General features: G+C 35.4%; 1 protein-coding gene across 2 annotated transcripts in view; it reads left to right on the forward strand.

Moving 5' to 3' along the window:
- The first annotated feature begins 794 nt into the window (after nt 1-794).
- Nucleotides 795-20,648, forward strand: part of da (daughterless) — a 59,482-nt gene continuing 39,628 nt past the window's right edge. For both annotated transcript variants that reach the window (XM_068766204.1, XM_068766203.1), the window contains exon 1: nt 795-946. The gene's annotated coding sequence lies outside the window, so the exon portion shown is untranslated. The remainder of the gene's footprint in view (nt 947-20,648) is intronic.

Raw genomic sequence — 20,648 nt, forward strand, 5'->3', positions numbered from 1 at the left:
AATATTATTATTCCCGCGGAACTCGCTCGAAGTGCATCATTAATAACGAAGAGCTTTATTCCGGCCATTAATTAATGTTTAGGACGAGACCACCTAACCGTCGGAGTTCGTTCAGCTGAAAAATGAAACAAAAAAAAAAGTTGTGTACAGAAACTTTAACCTCATTACTGTAACGTTCGCTTTGTTGTACGCGCAACGCGGGCCGCGAGCGGAGAATTGGCAACGTCGCCTCGTTCCGCTGTGTTGCCAGTCGTAACTGAGCTTTTATGTAGACGGTTTTGGGTAATTTTTCTTAGTATTTTTTATCATTTCAATATTGTTATTGTCATCATAAATTATTAAAATTTATATTTTATGTTGGAATACATAAATTCGGTTTAGTTAATTAATACAAAGGTAAATAAAATTTATGCTCCATTTTAGTATAATTTAACTTAGGTATTTGTTAAGTTATTCATGCGAAAATCTTTCAGTATGTACAATGTAACTATATTACTATAAATATTTTTTGTTGTTCATCTCGTTGTGTGAAGTATTTTGTATTTTTATATTTTAAATATTTAGCATATTTTATCTAATAGTATATGGTTCAGGGTAGAAAAAATAAATAAATATTTATTGTAAAAATTACAATTAGTTGTTGTAATAGAATATAATAACATTGTAGAGGTTAAATTATAAATAATTATGTTAAATATATTTTTACAATGGGAAATGAGGTATTGTGGAGTGCAACACCGGGCGGCGAGTGAACGGCGGTCGGCCATGGCCGACGTTCAGTGCGTTGGAGCGCGCGTAGCGATACAGTGACGCCGAGCGCGGGAAAATTACGCGCGAAGTTTGGTGCTCCTATAACAAAGTGCAGTGCGTGATATAAACCAGTGTTGATATACGGAGGCATTGTCTCGCTGTGTTTACGTTCCGATCCTCGATTGTTTCGCGTACGGTAAGAATTTTCAAAGAAAGCAGTCGATTAAGGCGGTCGGGATCTTGTTTTGAACAAAAAGTTTACCACAGATGCGATTCTATGGGATGCTAGATGTGAGTACAGTGCTCTAGGGGAACACGCGAGTGTACACGTTGCTTATATGTTAATCAAAAAAATTGGTTATTTGAAGTTAGCTAAAAATAATATTTTTATTAGTTTTTATATCAATTGTATAAATACAATTGTTATTGATAATTTACGATGCGATCTAGCTCCTTTATTTTTATTATAAAAATAGTACATTTTCGCAGATGTCATTGAAATGTTTTTTTCTTTTTAAAACGCGCTTATTTGAAAAAGGAATCATTAAAAACGTTTTACTAATAACTATCGTATCTTGCCTAATATTCACAAATTTAATAATAGATACAATAGTGTCGACATGTTTCAGATATTTAGATATATTTGCAGAAATATCTATTTGCGAATTGTTGTTAATAAATATCACAAAAACATTTGTTTATCTAAATATTCATATATATATATATATATATATATATATATATATATATATATATATATATATATAAAGTGCATAACAAAACTGTAAAAATTAATAATCTATATACGTCGAATAGTCCAATAGGCCAAAGTTAAAGTAGACAGAGAAAATTAAACTCAACGCTCGAAGTTGATTCATATATGAAAATTAATGCAAAGATTTAAACCCGGAAGTTTGACGTATGCACGGGATGACGTGCAAGTTGATTATTGTTTTAATTGACGATGTCTCAGCGGTTAGCGCTCCTAACGTGAAGTACAAGGTTCTAATACTTGCCTTAGTAATTTTATTGAAGACAGTTTTTTTATTGCCACACCAGTAAGCCCTGGTCATCATAAGGAAGTGACAGTTGATCCAGTTTTTAACATTTATAGCATAGTAAATTTTTATTATTAACTCCTGGAGAAGCTTAAATTATTTTCCACGAAAGTCCAACGTAGGTTAAATATGACCGCGCCTCTGTGACTTATTTTTTCAGGCATGCTAATTCTCAAAAGTTGTAAGTCCCCGATTTTTTGTACAACCTTTTGCCAGTGTGTTCAAGAAACAATGTAAAATTGAATGTGGTAGTTTTGACCCGCTACAAATACATGCCTAACTTTGAATTTTTTAATTCTTTAGTTTCGGCCTTTATTGCAATTTTTTATGTTTATAAAATAACGTTAGGCACACGTGTGTGTGTGAAAAACTGTGATTATTGCAAAGATTCTTTGTCATTTAAAACTAAATATTAGATTTATAATGATGTTTGAGTACGTAATGATATTGTTGTAAATACGACAGTGTTTTTATGACATTGTAGTCCCTGTTTGATATGGGATTTAAACGCACGGAGCAATTAAAACTTTATAAATGAGAATCTAGTATTATTTACTTTGTTTTTATGACGATGTGTCTCTATGCTTCCCGAAAGGACAAAGCCATTGATGTATACCGCTGTAAAACACATGCATGACATAAAAACATTTTTATTGTTTTTATTTCGTGCATGTGTTTTATTTAATCAGTTTTACATATTTGAATGCACACAAAATCTTGCTAAATTAGATATAGTAGTAAACACAGCATTACTAAATTTGTGTATATAATATCTAAGTTAAAACAATGTTTATTTATGAATTTTACTATCAATACAAAAGGCAGAAAAAAAATATACCAAATTTTAATCTTATACCATTACTGTATGAACGAAATTTATTAGACTAGCTTTTCGCCCTGCGACTTCGTTCGCGTGGAATTTAAGAACAGATAATTTTGTTTTTTTTTTTTTGTCGATTTTTTTAAGTTAGTAGGACGTAAATTTCACAATTACATAAATGCCTACTTAGAAACCTTCGTTGGCTCATGCACGACTTTGCTAAATATCATCACGTGATCAAATGATAAATAATAATACAAAAGATATATATATATACACACACACACACACTATATATATATATATATATATATATATATATATATATATATATATATATATATATATATATATATATATATATATATATATATATATATAACAGCGGAATTTTGTTATTGAGGTCCGTTGGTAAAATTAATATTTATTTATACATATAATTATCCACTTTGCCGGGCGAGCCTAATTATATAGAAATTAGAATTAAGGTCTATAATGGCATCGTTCAACTTAAAGCTACAGGGGCTTAAAACGCGCAGTTGACCTGAGAAGAACCCACAGTAGTAAGTTATTTGTTTGAAGTTACGCTGTCAGGTTTGCAGCTTCGAAATAGAGCTCGGAACAAAGGCTTTTGTGCTAAAAATTTTACTCTGTGATCGTATTTCAGTTACAACGATGACGTTTGTACTAAAAGGATCTGTACCCGTGTAGGTGTAGTGTTGTGATTGTAGTTCAGCGTAGGTTGGCGAAGCGAGAACTACTCGGCGGTCAGGAATGACGCGGGAGATGTGGTGAACATGAGTGTGATGGGTGTGTCGTGCATCGCGTCCGACGGGGGCCCGATGGGAGGTGTGAATCTACAACAAACTTTAGATGCTTTTTTGTGATGATTTTTACAATGCTCTTAGCACAGTAATTACAGTAATTCGATACCAATCTTAATTAACCCTTAACTTGGCAGATTTTTTTCTAGTATTACATTAATATTCATACCACTTGACTTTTAATACCCAAGGATGCCAACAGAAAAGACTGAATAAGCGTTGGAAAATTAATAAATTACCTAAACATTCACATACAAATGATTACTTTGCGTTCAAAATTGATGCCACTATTTTTTTTTTAATTCTGATGTATTTCATAGATACATTATTAAGAAAAGGGTTGAAAATCCTTGATATTGCAATTACGAGTAATAACTGCTAGGCCTCCCTCAAAGATCTAGATGATCGGTCTTGCGCTCCCAGCATAATTACCGTGTTACTTTCAACGAGTACTTTTAAGCTTTAACATCTATAACCAATCATCCTGTATAACTATAAACATGTTTGCAACGATTAAAATTATGTGAGAGTACTTATGTAATTATTAAATTAGAATATTCCTGAAGTATCTTAAAGTCCACCTTTTCTGGCTATTCCCTACTATTACTATCATTTATAAAAGTCAGGCGTCAGTACTGTGGACACTGGTAACCCTTTCCTTACCGCAGTCCGTTCCGCCGAAGTGACGCTACTGAACCCGGACAGAGCGGGCGAGGGTTTTTTTTTTTTAATTCGTAGGATTATTGTCGTAGACCCGGCTACGCGGTATTTAAATTACTTAACAAAAAAAAACTTGATCATTATCTTCGCTATGTCCATCGATCGTGAAATAAATGCGAGTTGGAAAGAAAGCGAAGCTTCCAGAGTTTTCAAAGTTGCGTCCAATGGTTGGGGGTTTTGCGCCCCCAAGTACCGAAGTTCGCGTGGAACTTAACTCGAGCCAAATTAATTGCCTTCTTGCGGCCAAAAGCGGTTAAGTCATGATCATTTGGCTTCTTGAATTGCAGTTTGGCAAAGATAAATTACTAATGGCGTTTAGATATTGTTATTTGGTCTGCAATAGATTTCTTTGTTGAATTTTTCTACTTTTATTTGTATGTATTGCACATAAGAGTACGAAACTATCTGTTTTCACTTCACCCTTGCTTATTACATTTTTTATTCACATTTAAATTTCACAGATATTAGCGTCCGTGCCTATGTTTTAACATTTACGCTTAATAATTCCGAATTTTTTTATGTTAGTGTTTAATAACTTAAATCATAAAATAATTAACACTAAATTGAATTCAACTAATTATAATGATTATTTTTTATTAAATAATCTGTGTCTTGTTTGTTTTTAACGACGACCTAACAATGTCTAGTTTATAAAATGACGGTTCGTGCGACAACTTTCTCATCCCTACTTCACATTGCTATACTGAGGTTACTAATACACGCGCGATTTATGTTAAGTGATATTGGCTACCACTGCATGATGGACACTGTTATACATACCGAAGTTATTAGAACTAAATGTACTTGACATACAGCCTACTTAACAGAATAACACTACAGCCGCACGCATAACACTTGTTTAACTGTGTTTTTATACCTGGATTGCACTGCTTTTCAAGTGACATTATCAGATTTCGCGGTTGCGCGGAGGCAGGGCGCCAAGGGTACTTAAACAAACCTCTTAAGTTAGCGAAGCTTGAAAGCTCCCTGTGAAGCCTTCACAGGTCGCCACATACTGCAATTTCACCGAAATGAGAGGCTGTCGTGTTCTTACATCGCTTCAGGGGATGCTTCGTGTAGTGATTGGGTTCAAATGCTCCTATAAGGGTACCTTGACTTAGGACGCGAGAGAGGGCCGAATCTCAACTTTGCTAGTTGCTATTTCTCGGCTAATGTTACTACTATTTTGCGTAGAATTATCACTGGCAGAAGAAGTAGCGAAATAAATTACAGCAACACGTCTATAATGATTGAAGGATTGCGATCACTGTGATACTCGACTCTACTTCGATTCCGACAATTCCGGTTGGATTTCAAACGGCTGACTGATAAGCGGTATCTTAAGCAAACCTGCTATACTTTCACCCTATCAAAGCTTTTACATCAACAACCAATCACCCTGTATAAAACAATGGAGTAAACATATAAATATATAGTTAATTAATGTTTATAATTTGTTAATGGAGCTACCAGAAGTGTAGTGATTAATTTCAGTGACTCATGAAAGAGCCGTGACGTCACGTAAACTGAAACGTTATCAGCCGGACCTTATCAAATAATACGACAATGTTGTATAGATTCCTACTTCACAAATCAGAATTAATCGACGGATTGATATATATATTCAGATTTTGTAATGCAAAACTCGAGTACCACTTCCATGGTTCATAAAATGATGAATGAGGGGTAAGACGAGAGAGTACGCCATTGACAAGACGCACACGAGACAGTTAAGAACAGATGGTTTTTATATTGGCACTTGAGCGCACACTGTGATCATGATGATTGTTAGGTTTTCCAGATTCCTCATTATTGCAGCAGTAGATCGCCCTTTGCTGGAAAACTTCCCATGGGTTTACTAAAGGCCATATTAGTTGTAGGTGTAAAAGCTGGTTAATTCTCTAAACAAAATCAAAATTCAATAATAAATGGCGTAATAATAAACTAGTAACAGATAATAAAATTAATTATTTATTAATATCTGTCCCTACAAACTAATGCCAGAAGTTATTGCCCTGTGGCATTCCGACATCAAAAAATAGATTAACAATTGTAAACACTTTAAACGTTTTTGCTAAATTTTTATTTAAAAAAGTACGGTTTATAATTGTAAAACTAGAAATATAAAAAGATAAAAAAAATTATGGTATGCAATACAAAATTGTGATCAGGGAATGTAGATAAGAGAAGAGAGGCAATGTATAGAAAGATAGAATAATCCGAAAATCAAAAGGAAGTCATAGACATTTAGTGAAAAAAGAAGTATGTAAATAAAAATTAAAACCTGAAAAACTTTTTTATACGAAATGTCAAGTCCCTAAACCCCCCTCCCCCGTCCCCCACACATGGTAGGGGGAAAAAGAGGTTCTCAAAAACGGGCCATTACAGAAAAAAACTTTTTGGTTATAAGTTAACTGTATATTTACCCCTATAAAATTATTTTCACCTAAAAGCTATCACCCTGTATACGCGAAACGTGTTACAGCCGGTTACGTGTTACGCTTGCGCAATCATGGCATTTGTTATCACAAAAGTAATTTCCTTTTCAATGTTATTGTTATCAATAGTCCCGTAATAATTATTATGACGTATTTCAACTGTAATCCTATATCGGTATTATGTTATGTAAACAAAGAAAGGACGAAGGTGTTTAGTTCATTTTTCTCATCCTCCTCTGCTCTACGGAAGGCAGTCTTAAATATGTAGGTAATTTATAAATAAAATATGCTAAATTTCCTTTTAAAACTAAGTATAGAGAGAAATGCGTAAATGTAATATGAGTGAATGCTGTATGTTAAATGTATGATGTATGATAGAAATTGTGGAGGAAGATAGAGGGAAGGTGAAAGTAGGAGATTGTATGTCCCTGTCCCTAAAATAAGATGGGGAAAAAGTGCTTAAAACCAAAAAAGTATAGAGAGAATATTTCGTAAAACGTAGGCGTAAAAAAAATTAAATAAAGAAAAAACATCAACGATACTATACTCACGTGGACGTTGCTAACAAACTCTTAAACTTCCCTCCAAAATTTAAAATATCTTCATTGAATTCGGAATATTGAATCATGGATTGTTTTAATATTTATTTATTTAATACTCGTTAATGTACACGCTATAAAATATATACATAATTGCATTATGATACACACAAAAGTACATTGGGCGGTCTTAAATTAAAAGAACTATGCGGTATTATCACAAGAGGAAATTTCTTACAGACAACCATAATATGAAAACAATAGAAGGATAATTAACAGGTGGTTAATGTGTACTTATATATTGTAAATAGTAAGTTACTCCTCTTTCACTGCGAACAGTGTGGACGAACAGTGGTTGGATCCGGATCCCTCCTCGGCTCGCCTGAGGTCCACGCTTCCGTCCCAAGCCGTATACACATTCAATACACAGCTCTACATGGGTAGAGCGCTTTGCTACGTGCGAAAGTTTTCATGCAACTGGTACGCGCCCTACCAGCTTTATTTTTAATTTTAAGTTCACGGTCCCTTCCATTCCGTTAACACAGCTCAGATGAAGCTGTAAAAGCCTTCTCGCTAACAGCAAGAACATCAACAGAGAATAAGTAAGTTACCACCTCGGAACTGATCTGCTGGCCGGATAGAAACTCAACAGTTGCATTATTTGGATAAAATTTAACAATTTTTGGTGTAAACATATATCAACAATGTTTATAAACAAGCTTACAAAATTCCACGCATTTAGATTTAATAAAAACTCTTAATAAGATTTATTATTAAGCAAAGTCAGATATCTTATGGAATTTTATTAAATATGCGTACATCCAGACACATACGACTAATTCACAGTGGAAATTTGGTCTTTACGAGTTTATTAATTAATTATTTTTAATATAAGATTTCTAAAAATTAAATAAACACAACATTTTTACGCGTGATATCAATGATTGCTAATAATATATAGCTTTTAATGCGCGTAATTCCGATAGCATTTGTATAAGTTTGAAAAAGAGAAACTTGAATGCACCACGTGATGGCGTATGGCGTTTTCCCACATCAAAGGTACCCACGGAAGTACAGGCCACGTTGCTTCACAGCGTTGGCCCACGTCAGAGCTCCCGATGAATAGTTTATACGTTTCGCGAATAAAGATCGATTTCTAGCAATTAATGCGAATTACAGTAATGTAGCCGCAGGCGAGTCCCTGCCTATTGATTCGCTACAGTTGACTGTGGCTTCCTTGCAAACCTGCGTATATACTAGGATTTTTTTTATTTATTTAGATAAAACCACACCAGTACATCATCATAAGATATCTATCGCTATATGTAAAAAAATTGAACTAATAATAATAATACTATATATACTAAGATTAGAGATAAAGAATGAAAGATAGAAGAGTAGTTTGACGGCGGCGGTTGTGTGATTCGCATTGTTTGCCGCATACGCATTTATCAGCGGGCTGGCGGGGGGTGCATTTGTTGCACGACTACTACTGCATTTGCGGAAGTGGCTAAATATTGGTCCTTTTCTTACTTACGGTGGACTTCCGCAAGGTAACAGTAGAAACGAAATAAAAATAAAAGTATGATAGAATTTGTGACGGATGACAGAAGAGAGAATAAAAGATCATGAAGTATGAAAGAAGTAATATATGTAAATAGATATAAAACTTTTTAACTTGATAATTGTAATGCACCGCCTTAAAACATGGTGGGGGAACGTGAGGGGGGGGGGATACAAAAACGCCTCCATAACTTATCTACATCTAGCATCTTCAAAAAATAAACCCATAAACACATACATATCTTTAAAATATGACATATCGTAAGCTTGTACAATTATATCTGATTACTCTAAAATATATTATAATAAATTACTTTTTCTGTTTAAATACGAAAGGACAATAATTTCTGGCAATACAAAGTCTGCATTGACGGAAGAATTTATTTTAATTCTTTCCTACACATTATGTAAAACATTGACTTTTGGATATGTTGTATAAACATTAATTGTCAGACAAGTGAAGCTGTACATTCATCATTTGAAGTTTTTACACCTATAACCAATAATTATGTATATTGGCAAATAAAAATATCTTGCGTCATGTCGCGCATTCAAGGATCGTCTTTCGATGCCACGAAAGCGATCTAGAACAAAGTAATTTATGTCTTATTTCTACTCGATAAGTTTAAATGTCTTTTGTTAAAAACCTTCCGCCGACATTCCGTCTCGCAGTTTTAATGTTTATAGTTCGAGCCTCATTGAGAAGGTACCGGAGGCCGTAATGTACAAGCTTCTAAGAATCCTCATGCATAAATATCAGTGCATGGATAGGCATGCATATGCAGGCCGCGTGCGAGTCGCCGCCGCTGCGTCTGCGTCGGTCGCCGTATCTCATGCGCCCGATCGCATCCTCCATGAATTAATCACGTGCACTCGATGCTCAATTAGTTGGAATTCAACTGCGCGTTGCATTTTTAACATTTTTGTCTTGTACTGATTGTATAAGTTTTCCTTATTTCTATCCACAAGCAACTAGATCAGTGTTTCTCAAACTTTTTTGTACTCCACCTATGCCTTTCTAAAATTCTTATAACCTCATATCTATCATACATAATGTTTAAATCAAAACTAAAGGTTTAAACTCATTTTGAGTTTACTTTCGAATTGTCCCTTTGTGGGGCGTGGGCTACACGTTAGGAAACACTTGCAGTAGACCCACTAGGTTTATGTTATGTTTTGACCCGAACATCCTTAGTGACAACTAACACGTACTCTTGTGATTCGCGCTTCCTTCGTACATGTTCGGATTACGCTCGGGATTTAATCAAGTATGAGTTCCGTAGACGAACGAAAGTAATATTGCTTAGCGGCTGAGCAAGTTGAAGGTGAGTTGCCGGCAACCTAATGCGTAGAACAAATGGAAGCCTTATGGTTCTAGTGTGGAGACCAAAGACATGAAGGTGTATTGTAGCACGTGCATATGCAGTCGATAGACCGCGTTGAAGTCGTCAGAAGACGCTGAATGCAGACCACGATATTCACGATATTCCTTCTGGATTTCCTTGTCTTATATCATATTCCCTTCTTTCTATCGTCTCATCCGCTGCGCAAAGTTGTTAAAAAAATTGTGGTCAAGTCATTTGTAAGAGGCTGTAGTTTGAAAACAGCGGTTTTATTATGAACACTTTTTTAATCATTTGCCGTGAAAATTTCGTAAAGTAGATTCTTAGTTGATCTCTACTCGGCGAAATGAATATTCCTACAAAATTTCAAATCTCTATGCCTTATAGTTTTAGATATATCGTGATGAGTCATACGTAGATAGAAAGGTTCCAAATATATGGAACATAGAATTAGTTCGCTAATCTCGGACTACAGTGTCATAACAGATAAGATTTCTTTTTAATTTCCAACTTAAGCTTTTTTTTGTTCAAATCTCGTCATTGTTTTACATTCTTCGCAGCATCCTCAGAGTACTTCCTGTTTCCCATCGGACGTATTGCGTGAGGAAACGCAAAGCTAAGTCTCCGTCAAGTCATATTTATATAGGGCAAATCTCAGAGGTGTCAGGTTCGTGTCCCCGGTAACCCGAGCCGCTTTGATCGGCTTCCGTTCATTCGCATCCGCCGATTTTCAAGTCTGTTGCATTGATGGATGGATAATTTGCCGCACCATGCGATAGAACACAACTGTTGTTAAGTGCATGGGTTCACGACCTTATATAGCATCCTTTACGTGTTTTATTTTATTATTTGTCGGTAAAAAATGTATATCCCAGGAAATCTCAAAATTTTTAACTGCGGTGGCGTTTATACGTAACAAAATATTTTCAGTAGGTAGAAAATATCACTGCACACTTTGAAAGAAAAGTTTAAAAAATAATTGAAACACTGAAAAGAATAATTGCAACGCTCCCTTTACAAGAAAGTGAATCTAAATACCTTTTATACAAATTAAAATTATATCGTCTCATAAAAAATCCCTGTAGTGGAAGACACGCAAGAAGAAAAATTCAATCGCTCTCAAAACAAAAAAAAACACAATACAAAATAGATAATTATACCAATTACCTCTATCTTTTATCTATATATTAATAATCAATAATTAAATATCAATTCTCTCTTTCTCTCCATCTCTTCTTGAAGTCGAGGTTATAAAATAAATATATTTAAAAAAAAATGTAAAATGCACTTCCAACCAGTCCTTATGTAAATCCTTAGGGTAGACCTATGATCAGCTATGGACGTCTAATAGCCGAAACGTTGATCACAAATTCGAACACCAATTAATCTTTTTGATTAAAACACGACACATTGTTTTTTGGCATCAACCAAATTAATTTAAAATACGTATAATTGATTCCAATGATTTATAAGTAATAAAAAATATTCAAATGAACAGGGAAGTCATGATTTATAACCTAACGTATTTGTTTAATAGAACCGCTTGGTAATTTCCTAGAACATTCGTCTAGTTTATATATATGCTTTTATTAATTTAAACGAATAAAAAGAATAACATGTTTTATTTTGTGTCAAAATTGAAAATATATTGCGTTTTATTTTGATCAGTTGATTTTTTATAATTCTATTTTAGCACACGAGTAGGATTAATGCGCTCTTCACGGGAGTTCCCCAATCTCACAAGAGATCGACCATCAAGACGGTGTTAGTGGATAGGTATGGGATAATATCTCGACCTTCTATGATATTAACATTAGCATCATATACGGACACCCTGCTAGACATAGGTCTCTCCCATAGATTTTCAATAAGAAGGATTGGAAACTGCCAAAATTGCTAAAAAGGTCTCTGTCCACTTTGAAGTCAGGTGGACATTTGGAACTGCATGCGAAGCGTAGGAGTCCTGTGTTTTATACTCCCAAATAAATAGTTTTGTAGTTTTTAAATAATAATACTGCTACATGAAATTTATTCGATAGAAATTTAAATCAAATAGATCTTTCGATCCGGATCCGAGACGTGGTCTCTTACGACTGGCTTCATAAGAAGTCTGAAGGCCTCCCAGAGAACAAGGAGAGGATTATGCTCGGAGTTTCGCAGCAAGGTCGATTCAGAAATGAGAAAATCCGCAGAACTAACATCACCGACGTAGTTCGAAAAATTGTTCGTCCAAAGTGACAATGGCCGGGGAATATTGCTCATGGAATCTATGGCCGTTGGAGGCGAAAGGTTCTAGAGTAGAGACGAGCAGGTAGACGCGGCGTGGGTAGCCCCCCACCATTAGGTAGATCATGGATGCACAGACCGCGGCCCGCCTGTCGAATACTGGTGGCCCGCCGACAGCAATAATACTCTTGTACATTCGAAAAATATTGAATTCTATTTCAGAATAAAATCAAATATATTTAATTACCTATACTTCTGGCGGCCGGCCCGCCATCAGTTCATGATTTGCCCGAGTGGCCCCTAGTCTTAATAAGTCTGTGCAACCATGAGATAGAGCGACGACACAGTTAAAGTCACGGGAGGTCGCTGGATTCGAGCAGCGCAGGGACCGGTCGTCATGGCAATCTTTGCGAAAGGCCTGAACCTTGCAGTGGCGTCAGTCAGCTGAAAAGAAGATCTCCCTTAACACGGAATCTTTTCATTAAAACTTCATGGTTCCAAAGATGTAAACTCTATCGGATTTTTGTCTTGTAATCTCTTTCACGAACATTCGGCAGGTACGCTTTCCCATGTATTTTAATACAGAGTAATTAAATACTGAACGTTATACTTATTACATACGTGCCGAAATCAATATACGCTATAAATTTCGCAGAAAACTATGGAGATGGCTTCCCTTTCAAGAGGTACCCACGTCAGCGCGATGTTTTGCTCGATATTTCGCAGAATTGCAAGTGCACCGAATTATCTTTCGCTTACCTCGTGTGTACGTTTTGCTTGCGGTTGCGTTGATTGAATTCATTAGAAATAAGGCTTCTCGCAGACACGCGATTAGGCAGTTTTTGCTATTTTTAAATATTACTATTTATGTTTTTAATTTAATACTCTTTATTGTACACATACTTATCGTCGTGAGAAGTAGAAGAAGTCGGTGACTGGGGGGTGGTGGCGATTTTGGAGGGAGGCAGATGCAAGAGGCGACTATCGGCTGACATGAAAGAATGAATATATAATTCCGACTCATTCTGGCGGCTGTCAAACTATAGCGTGAGGCTATTTACTACTATCGCCATTCGAAAGAGCATTCGTATATATATATATATATATATATGTATTAGGTGCCATACCAAAAATGTTGGTGGGCAAAGGTTCCCATCTTTTCGAAGTCGATCCAGCTAGATAACGCAAGTCTCAGAATCGTTTTTGTTTCGATTAAATATAGATGTTTTATTTTGAATGTACGATGATGTCTGTGGTCTATAATGCTCTACCGTAGAGTACGGGTATTAACCGTTATATAAGATATGCGTTCGCTAGTCTGCCGGAGACCTAAGTCGAGCGCAGACAGCGCGGCGGCGAGCGAATGCTTGCGTCTCCCCGGAGGTCTCCGTGCTCGTGTTTCCGCGACACGGAGCTGTCAACTCAATAATGAGCATGCATATTTCATAACATTTCAATCGTTCCCACGACTATGTGTCTTTGAACAATAAAGGCACTACTCTTTTGACATATGATCCTATGTCACTTGGACTACGGTATATCTATCGCATGGTCCCATAAATCAACGTCGAGTCGAAATTAGGTAAAATAGCAGGAAGCAACTGCCAAAAAATAATGGAAATTTTTAAAACATAGGTATTTCATTTATTGATTTTGTTAATATAGGAAAAGGAAACCGAGAGGAGATCAGTCATTCAGGGTGCCATTAAAAAAATAGTTAATGTTAAATTTGATTCTAATTATAGTTATTATTCGATTATAATTTTAATTTATTTTTAATTATTTGGTGTACGTTTGTACTTCATTTAGGGAAAAACCTCTCTTTCTATGTCCTAAGCTCTCTTCAGCCAATTTTTGCTTGCGCTAGCTACAATTTCATCTGCCCGTTTGGTCTTTGGGCGCCCTCTTGGTCTCTCTTGGGATCAATCCACCATGTTTTCAATTGCATACGTCTAATTTCTGATGACGACGATCTTTACCTCATCTCTAAATTTATAACTAAACAACGTCTTTATTATCGTTACGTATTTGTAACGTAAAGCGGAGAGGGAAAACAGCATTCCTGCATGCGTAATGCGGAATCTGTGCTACAGCCGCAATAGGAAAATAACATCCTTTTGTAGTGCGCTGATTTATATGCGGCCTACAACTTCACTTTGCTTCTTTGTTCCTATTTGCTCCCCCTTCCCTACCAAACGTTCATTTTCATAAAATTGTAATGTCAATACCAATTAGTAACTCTTGGCCTGCTTCTAGAAGGTCATCATAGTCAATCTTAGGAAGTTGCTGACGAGAGTAGTCATGGCGATTTTTGTGAGAGGCTTATTCCTTGCAGTGGGTGCCTGTTGACTGATAAGCTGATGATGAACACTTTTGTGGAAATATGTACTGTTTTATAATACACTCGTATAATGTATCTCATTATATGTATAATTTAATATAAAATGTTTAATAAAATTTATAAAACATTTATAACAATGTAAAAAATGTTTCCCAATGTGTCGCCCGTGCCCCACAGGCGGACAATTCTAAAATGGACTTAACACGAGTTTAACACCTTCGCATATATAAAAATTATATTTCTTTCATACGGAGCATAAGAATTTTTGGGCATTGGATAAAAAAGGTTGGGAAACGGGTAAATTATTTCTCTACTACTATATTAAGTATATTGTGAGTGTTAAAAAATATGTATCGGTCTGACTTTGTTGCAGGCTTTTATGAGATCTAGGCGCGTTTAGAAAGCTCCTAGCTTTATGTTGAAGGATACCGTATTAGGGGAGCTCGATCTGATTGTAAATTGTATCTAATCAATTGTCTCCTAGAAATGTTTTTGTGATAAAAGTGATTGCTGCTCATTTTTTTTCTGGATTGGACTCTCACTTCGGCCCAAATGGCATTGGCAGATTCCGTGTGTGAGGGATGGTAGGGCGCAGAGTGTTCCTAGCCTAAGACCTCATTTAAAGTAGAGAAGCTCGAGTGCTTCCGACGGAGCCTCGTCTCAGGTCGCTACTTGTTCCTATTTTACCGGATTGGGGAAATGATTCCATGTGTAACAAAATGAGTAAAAGGAATAGGTCTATAAATAATTTTTTCATAATTCTACATTACCCACTAGAGTGGAGTGTCGATTTAGTTAGGTACCAGCAGACGTACTATACGTTGTCTATAGTACTCAAATTTGTTACAAGACAATCTAACAAAGCAAATAATAAAAACATAGTTTATATAATATTCATTCACAGTAATTGCGTTGTTTTGCTTATTTGTAAGTTGCGTTTCGAGTTGTGTGCGCGGTGTTAGATGCTTAGTCACGGGTCGTTATAGTATTGCGTTCATTTGTGCCTTTGTGACGTATGCGCCTATGAAATGTTCATTTATAACAGACAGTTAAATAACTGCCAAACTTACGAAATTGAATCATATGTGAGGAGAAGCGTAAATGAACATAAGTAATAGATTGTTGAGTTATCTCAACGGGTTGGTAAGTTCTAGTGGACAGGCCATATAGCGTATATAGCGATTGGAGCCTTTGAATGGAGAACATGCAATGCAAAACGCAGAGTAGATTTTCCAAGAACGCAGTCAATATACAATAGAAAATAATAAGTTAAAAAGAGTAGTTATATTCCAAGCTAGTCACGAATAAAGGAATACAGATGTAGTAAATATTAAAACGTAATAAAATAGCTATAATTGTATAAAAATAAACCGAGAAATTATTGAGACAAAACTGTGATAATGTAGCAAACTGTGGTTTAGGATCGATGACGAGAGAAGGAAGTTGATGCATGGGAGAAGATTTGTATTGGAAGAAAGATAGAGATTGTGAAGGACAGAAAGATTGTATTAAAATACATTGATAGGGATGTAAGGAGAATGTGAAATAATAGAATAAAATGAAGGAGAAGAAGTTGTAACGTTCGTACCCAAAATATGCCTGGGGTAACGCGACATTCGTAAGAAGAGTGTCATAAAAAAGACAGAGTAGGATATCCGCTGAACAGTTTGACAGATGAGTTTGCCAAGGTCAAGAAGACGCTAGATGTAGTCCGCTTTCAACTGGTCTTATTGGAAATTTATAGGTGAAGGCCATGTTCAACAATAATGTTCTGTGGTTGAAATATATACCGTGTGATATACATGGTAATTAAGTCTTTCTGATAAAACAAAATATACTACCTCAACACTCCTCAAGCTACGTGTATGCTCGGCTACCTCCAGCCAGGTGGAACTTCTGCCTCAACAATGATTAAACTCCGTGCGAAATCTTTTCATCGAAGCTAACTAAGCTTTTTAATATTTCCATATTGTACAAGTCATTTTTCAAAATCGGAAAGTAAATGTATATTTCGAAGGTATGCGAAGAAGGAACTAATTTCTTTTACATAAATTATCTGTGTTAAAAACTTAAAATAATTGATCAATATTTTTTAGTAATAACATTTTAAGAAGTGATCGCCTCAGAGATTCTATGTGGTTTTTCATACGCTTCTATTAAGTATCTTTAGCGAAACGTACGTGATTTAACAATAACATGTAAATATATATATGTATACATACATGTAGCATGTGTCATACGGCAGCCGAAAATCGAATGCCCGATAGCTTTTTATTTTTCCATATTATACTTCGACATTTGACGCGTTCTTTTTAAAAAAAATTTCTTTTTAAATTTATCTGAAAAGGTTTATTGCACAACGCGTAGATTTAGGCTACATGTCTAATCAAAAATTAGGATTAATAATTGCTTTATGTTTTGTCTAATTTATTGTGTTGCTATATCAATGCAATGTTTTATAAATTCTTCGCTTAATTAATGCGATGCGGTCCGCAAATACCATAGTTTCGATATTGATTTAACAAAAGACATATTTTAATTGTTAAAAATAAAAATGTGAGGAATGTACAGTGTTTTCTTGATGGTCAAAAGAATTAGGTCGCCGATGAGATAGGGCTTTCTCCCACCACCGTGCGGCCGCGGCGTCGAGCACCTGCCCGCCAGCTGTGTGCGACCGGTTCGATTCCGAGGCTTCTTTACGGCGCGACTGGCCCCGATTTTTTGGTGGCCGACGCTCATAGGGCGCCACTTGCGTGAAGCTTTCTCAACGGATTTCGCGTCGCAATTGACCGTAGTAGACAATAGCACACGTTTCGTTATCGCACCATTATATCCTCGAAATTCCAACCTCGACAAATAACATTTATTTATATGCATTTTATAAATAAAGTAGGTTTACGGGGGTAACTGGGAGGCTTTTACCTTGCAGTGAACGTATATCGGGTGACAAGAATTTGAACCTGGAACTCCAGGCCGAAAGCATTCTCAACCATCTAATCAATGGAGTGATAAAAATACATTTGTCGCGGTAGGTGAAATAAATAAATATAAAAGGTGAAATAAATAAAAATAAAAAGGCACCATAAAATATCTGATATAAAATACCAATCAAACGTTACTCACTATGTTAGTAATCATTTATAATAAAAAAAATATGTTTTTATTTAGGAAGCTACTGAAAAAACACACACACACACACATATAGTCGGATGAAATTAAGATTTAGTATTAGTTTTAGTTTATTATTATTTGTAAAACACTATGATGTCATGTGTCATGATTCGGATGTTCGAACTGTCAGAAAGACACAGACAGCTTGAACACGACTGTAATACGACTGCCAACCGACTGTAACCAAAAAAGTAGTAAATTGTGGAGTAGAAACTAGAAAATTTAATAATATGTGAATAGAAATTCTAACTTATTTAACAGTTCGCTATGAACTTTGTAATCTCTGAAGGGGCCTGTGTGAACTTCGCGCGTTTGACATTCCACGCGCTGCAAATTTATATTGTCAGTATTTATCGATCACAAAATATATTTTTTAAATATAGTATAAAATGTGATCACTGAAATATTTTAAATTATTTTTCTATTGAAAAATTGAGATTATTAATTAATTCCAATTTGCGGATTGTTAAAAAGTAAGCTATATAAACACGGGCACCCATATTGACGAGTATATTTTGATTTTAAACTAAACATATTTGAGTTATAATAAAATTGCATATTTATAAAAATAACTTTTTACAGTGTCAGTATTTTTTTAATTTTATTGCTACCCTTTTTGGTGACTTATCATTCCCCTTGCCATGTATGGGGTTGGGGCGTTATATTTCGGGTAAAATAGTTATTCCGATTTTTTTTAATATAAGTTTTTTATATACTCCTTCCTTCACAACATCTAATTATTACTATATTATTTACTATATTATCTTTCCTCATTTGCAAATTTTAGATACATCGCCTTTGTTTCCTCATCTATAATCCCCAACATACAATGTGACAATGTAAGATGAACTGTGGCCAATAAATTATAAAAAATGTTTAGTTTGTATCGGAATGTTACAATCTAACACCTGGTTAGGTGTAGCTAGGCAGAGGAGGGCGATATCTCGACGCGACCTTGACCGCTCAGATGTCCAGGCCCGCACCTGCAGGCCGCCACGTGACGGAGCGTAAACAAACACGAGCTTTGGGGACTTTACACCGGTTGCGTTTCCAAATAATAGAATTTAAGCTAATAATATCTATACTCCTAGTTTTTATCTTCAATAATTAAATAAATCATTTATGACACAAAGTATGCGTATGTACAATAAAATTAATTTAGACCTGCTACTTGAGAGATTTAAAGCCTATATTAAAAATAGTATACTGATGTTAATATGTGGAATTAAGTGTTGATGCTCACTCAGGAAGCTAATTATTGTCGCACACTCTTTATAAAACTATATTCGTGAAGAGCAGCTGTTGAGTTTCTCGCCTGCTCTCAGCAGAACTGCCTTCAGAGTCGATGGTAGCTTCCTGTAGGGACAACAATGCTGATATTATATGTTGATTGACGATTCGAAAGTGCTTGTAACGGCCTATACGAATAAGGAATATTTTCATTGATTTTATATGTTACAATGTTTTTTTTTTTACTTTTTTACTCTTTATTGTCGTCATCATCGAGCCTCTGCTTGCGATGTCACAGGAAGCGTGTTCAGCTTTTTCATTCAATGGTGCCCGAGAGAGCTGAACCTCTGAATAGGTTGCTATTGGTAATTTACCGAAAAAAAAACTATTTAGAATTATCTTTGTCATATATATTTGTAAATTTCAAAAAAAAATTGAGTTTGAAAATATATAAATAAATCATAATTTTTTTTAATTATTGCAAGGCTTGGGAATAAATTGATCTAACACTCTATTAAGGATAAATTGAAAGCGCTGCAAATAAAATTAACACTAGGCGGATCTTGCTGCAGGTTCTACTCAAACTAAGGCCCATTTGGAATCCTTGAAGGATGTCTTGTACTATACCATACTACCTTTGCTGAAAAATTCTTACGCCTCCGTATTAAAAAAAAATATTTTTTTATATTAAAGCGAAACGGTTAAACTCGTGTTGGGTCACTCTGGAATTGCCGCCCTTAACAATCAAATATTACGTAATAATAATAATACGTAACTACCCAAACATTAACGCTAGGACCTTACTCATGGAACTGCTTATCATCATCATTTTAGCCACAGGAGGTTCACTGGTGGTTATATCACCAGTTCGTTGCAAATAACCTCTATGCTACGTGACATCCCTAACATGATTGTGTGTCCAAATTGTTGGCAAATGTCTTCCTTGACCGTTCCATCATCTCTACTCCTTGTAAATGTTCAGAAAATATTTCAAATGCATTCCTAATTTTTTAAGTTACAAAAAATGACGATAGACGTCGCGATTGATAGTGCTTGTCTTCCGGGAGTAATATCGCTACAAATGTTACTAATAAAATAACGATACGTTTTTTTATGGCCTCCGCTATTGGGGACCTCTCGTACCCCCTATCTTTTGTGGGACAGGGATTTTTTGGGCAAATTTATTTAATTTTTCACAGAATTTTTTATTATTTTCTTTCTCTTCTTTCATACTTCACATTGTCTTTCGGTTTATTCTTTCATTCCATAATTCTACTGTCTTTCCCTTTTGCTCTGTAAGTAACGATACGTTTGGTGACGTCACAGCGGAGGGCCAGAGGGTGAGAGCCCGCACGCACGCGGACCACCAGCGCGGTCACCCGACACCGCTCAGCTGATTCACACGCACCGCCCTTAAACCTCCGAGATGCGTTTGCGCATGCGGGACTGCAGCGTTAGGCTTCCATAGGATATCATTTCATATGAAACTTTTATCGAAAGACAACAGCTACTTGCATATTTTTCAAGCTAAAATAATTTTATATTACATAACTTATGCGTTAGGTTTTAAACACATTGCTCTTTTAACAGCCAATGATAGCCTGCAGGAACATGTTTGAAAATAT

The sequence above is a fragment of the Battus philenor genome, unplaced genomic scaffold (assembly GCF_028537555.1).
Source record: "Battus philenor isolate CCGP_79_NKW_IND1 unplaced genomic scaffold, ilBatPhil1.0.hap1 SCAF_20, whole genome shotgun sequence".
Lineage (NCBI taxonomy): Eukaryota > Metazoa > Arthropoda > Insecta > Lepidoptera > Papilionidae > Battus > Battus philenor.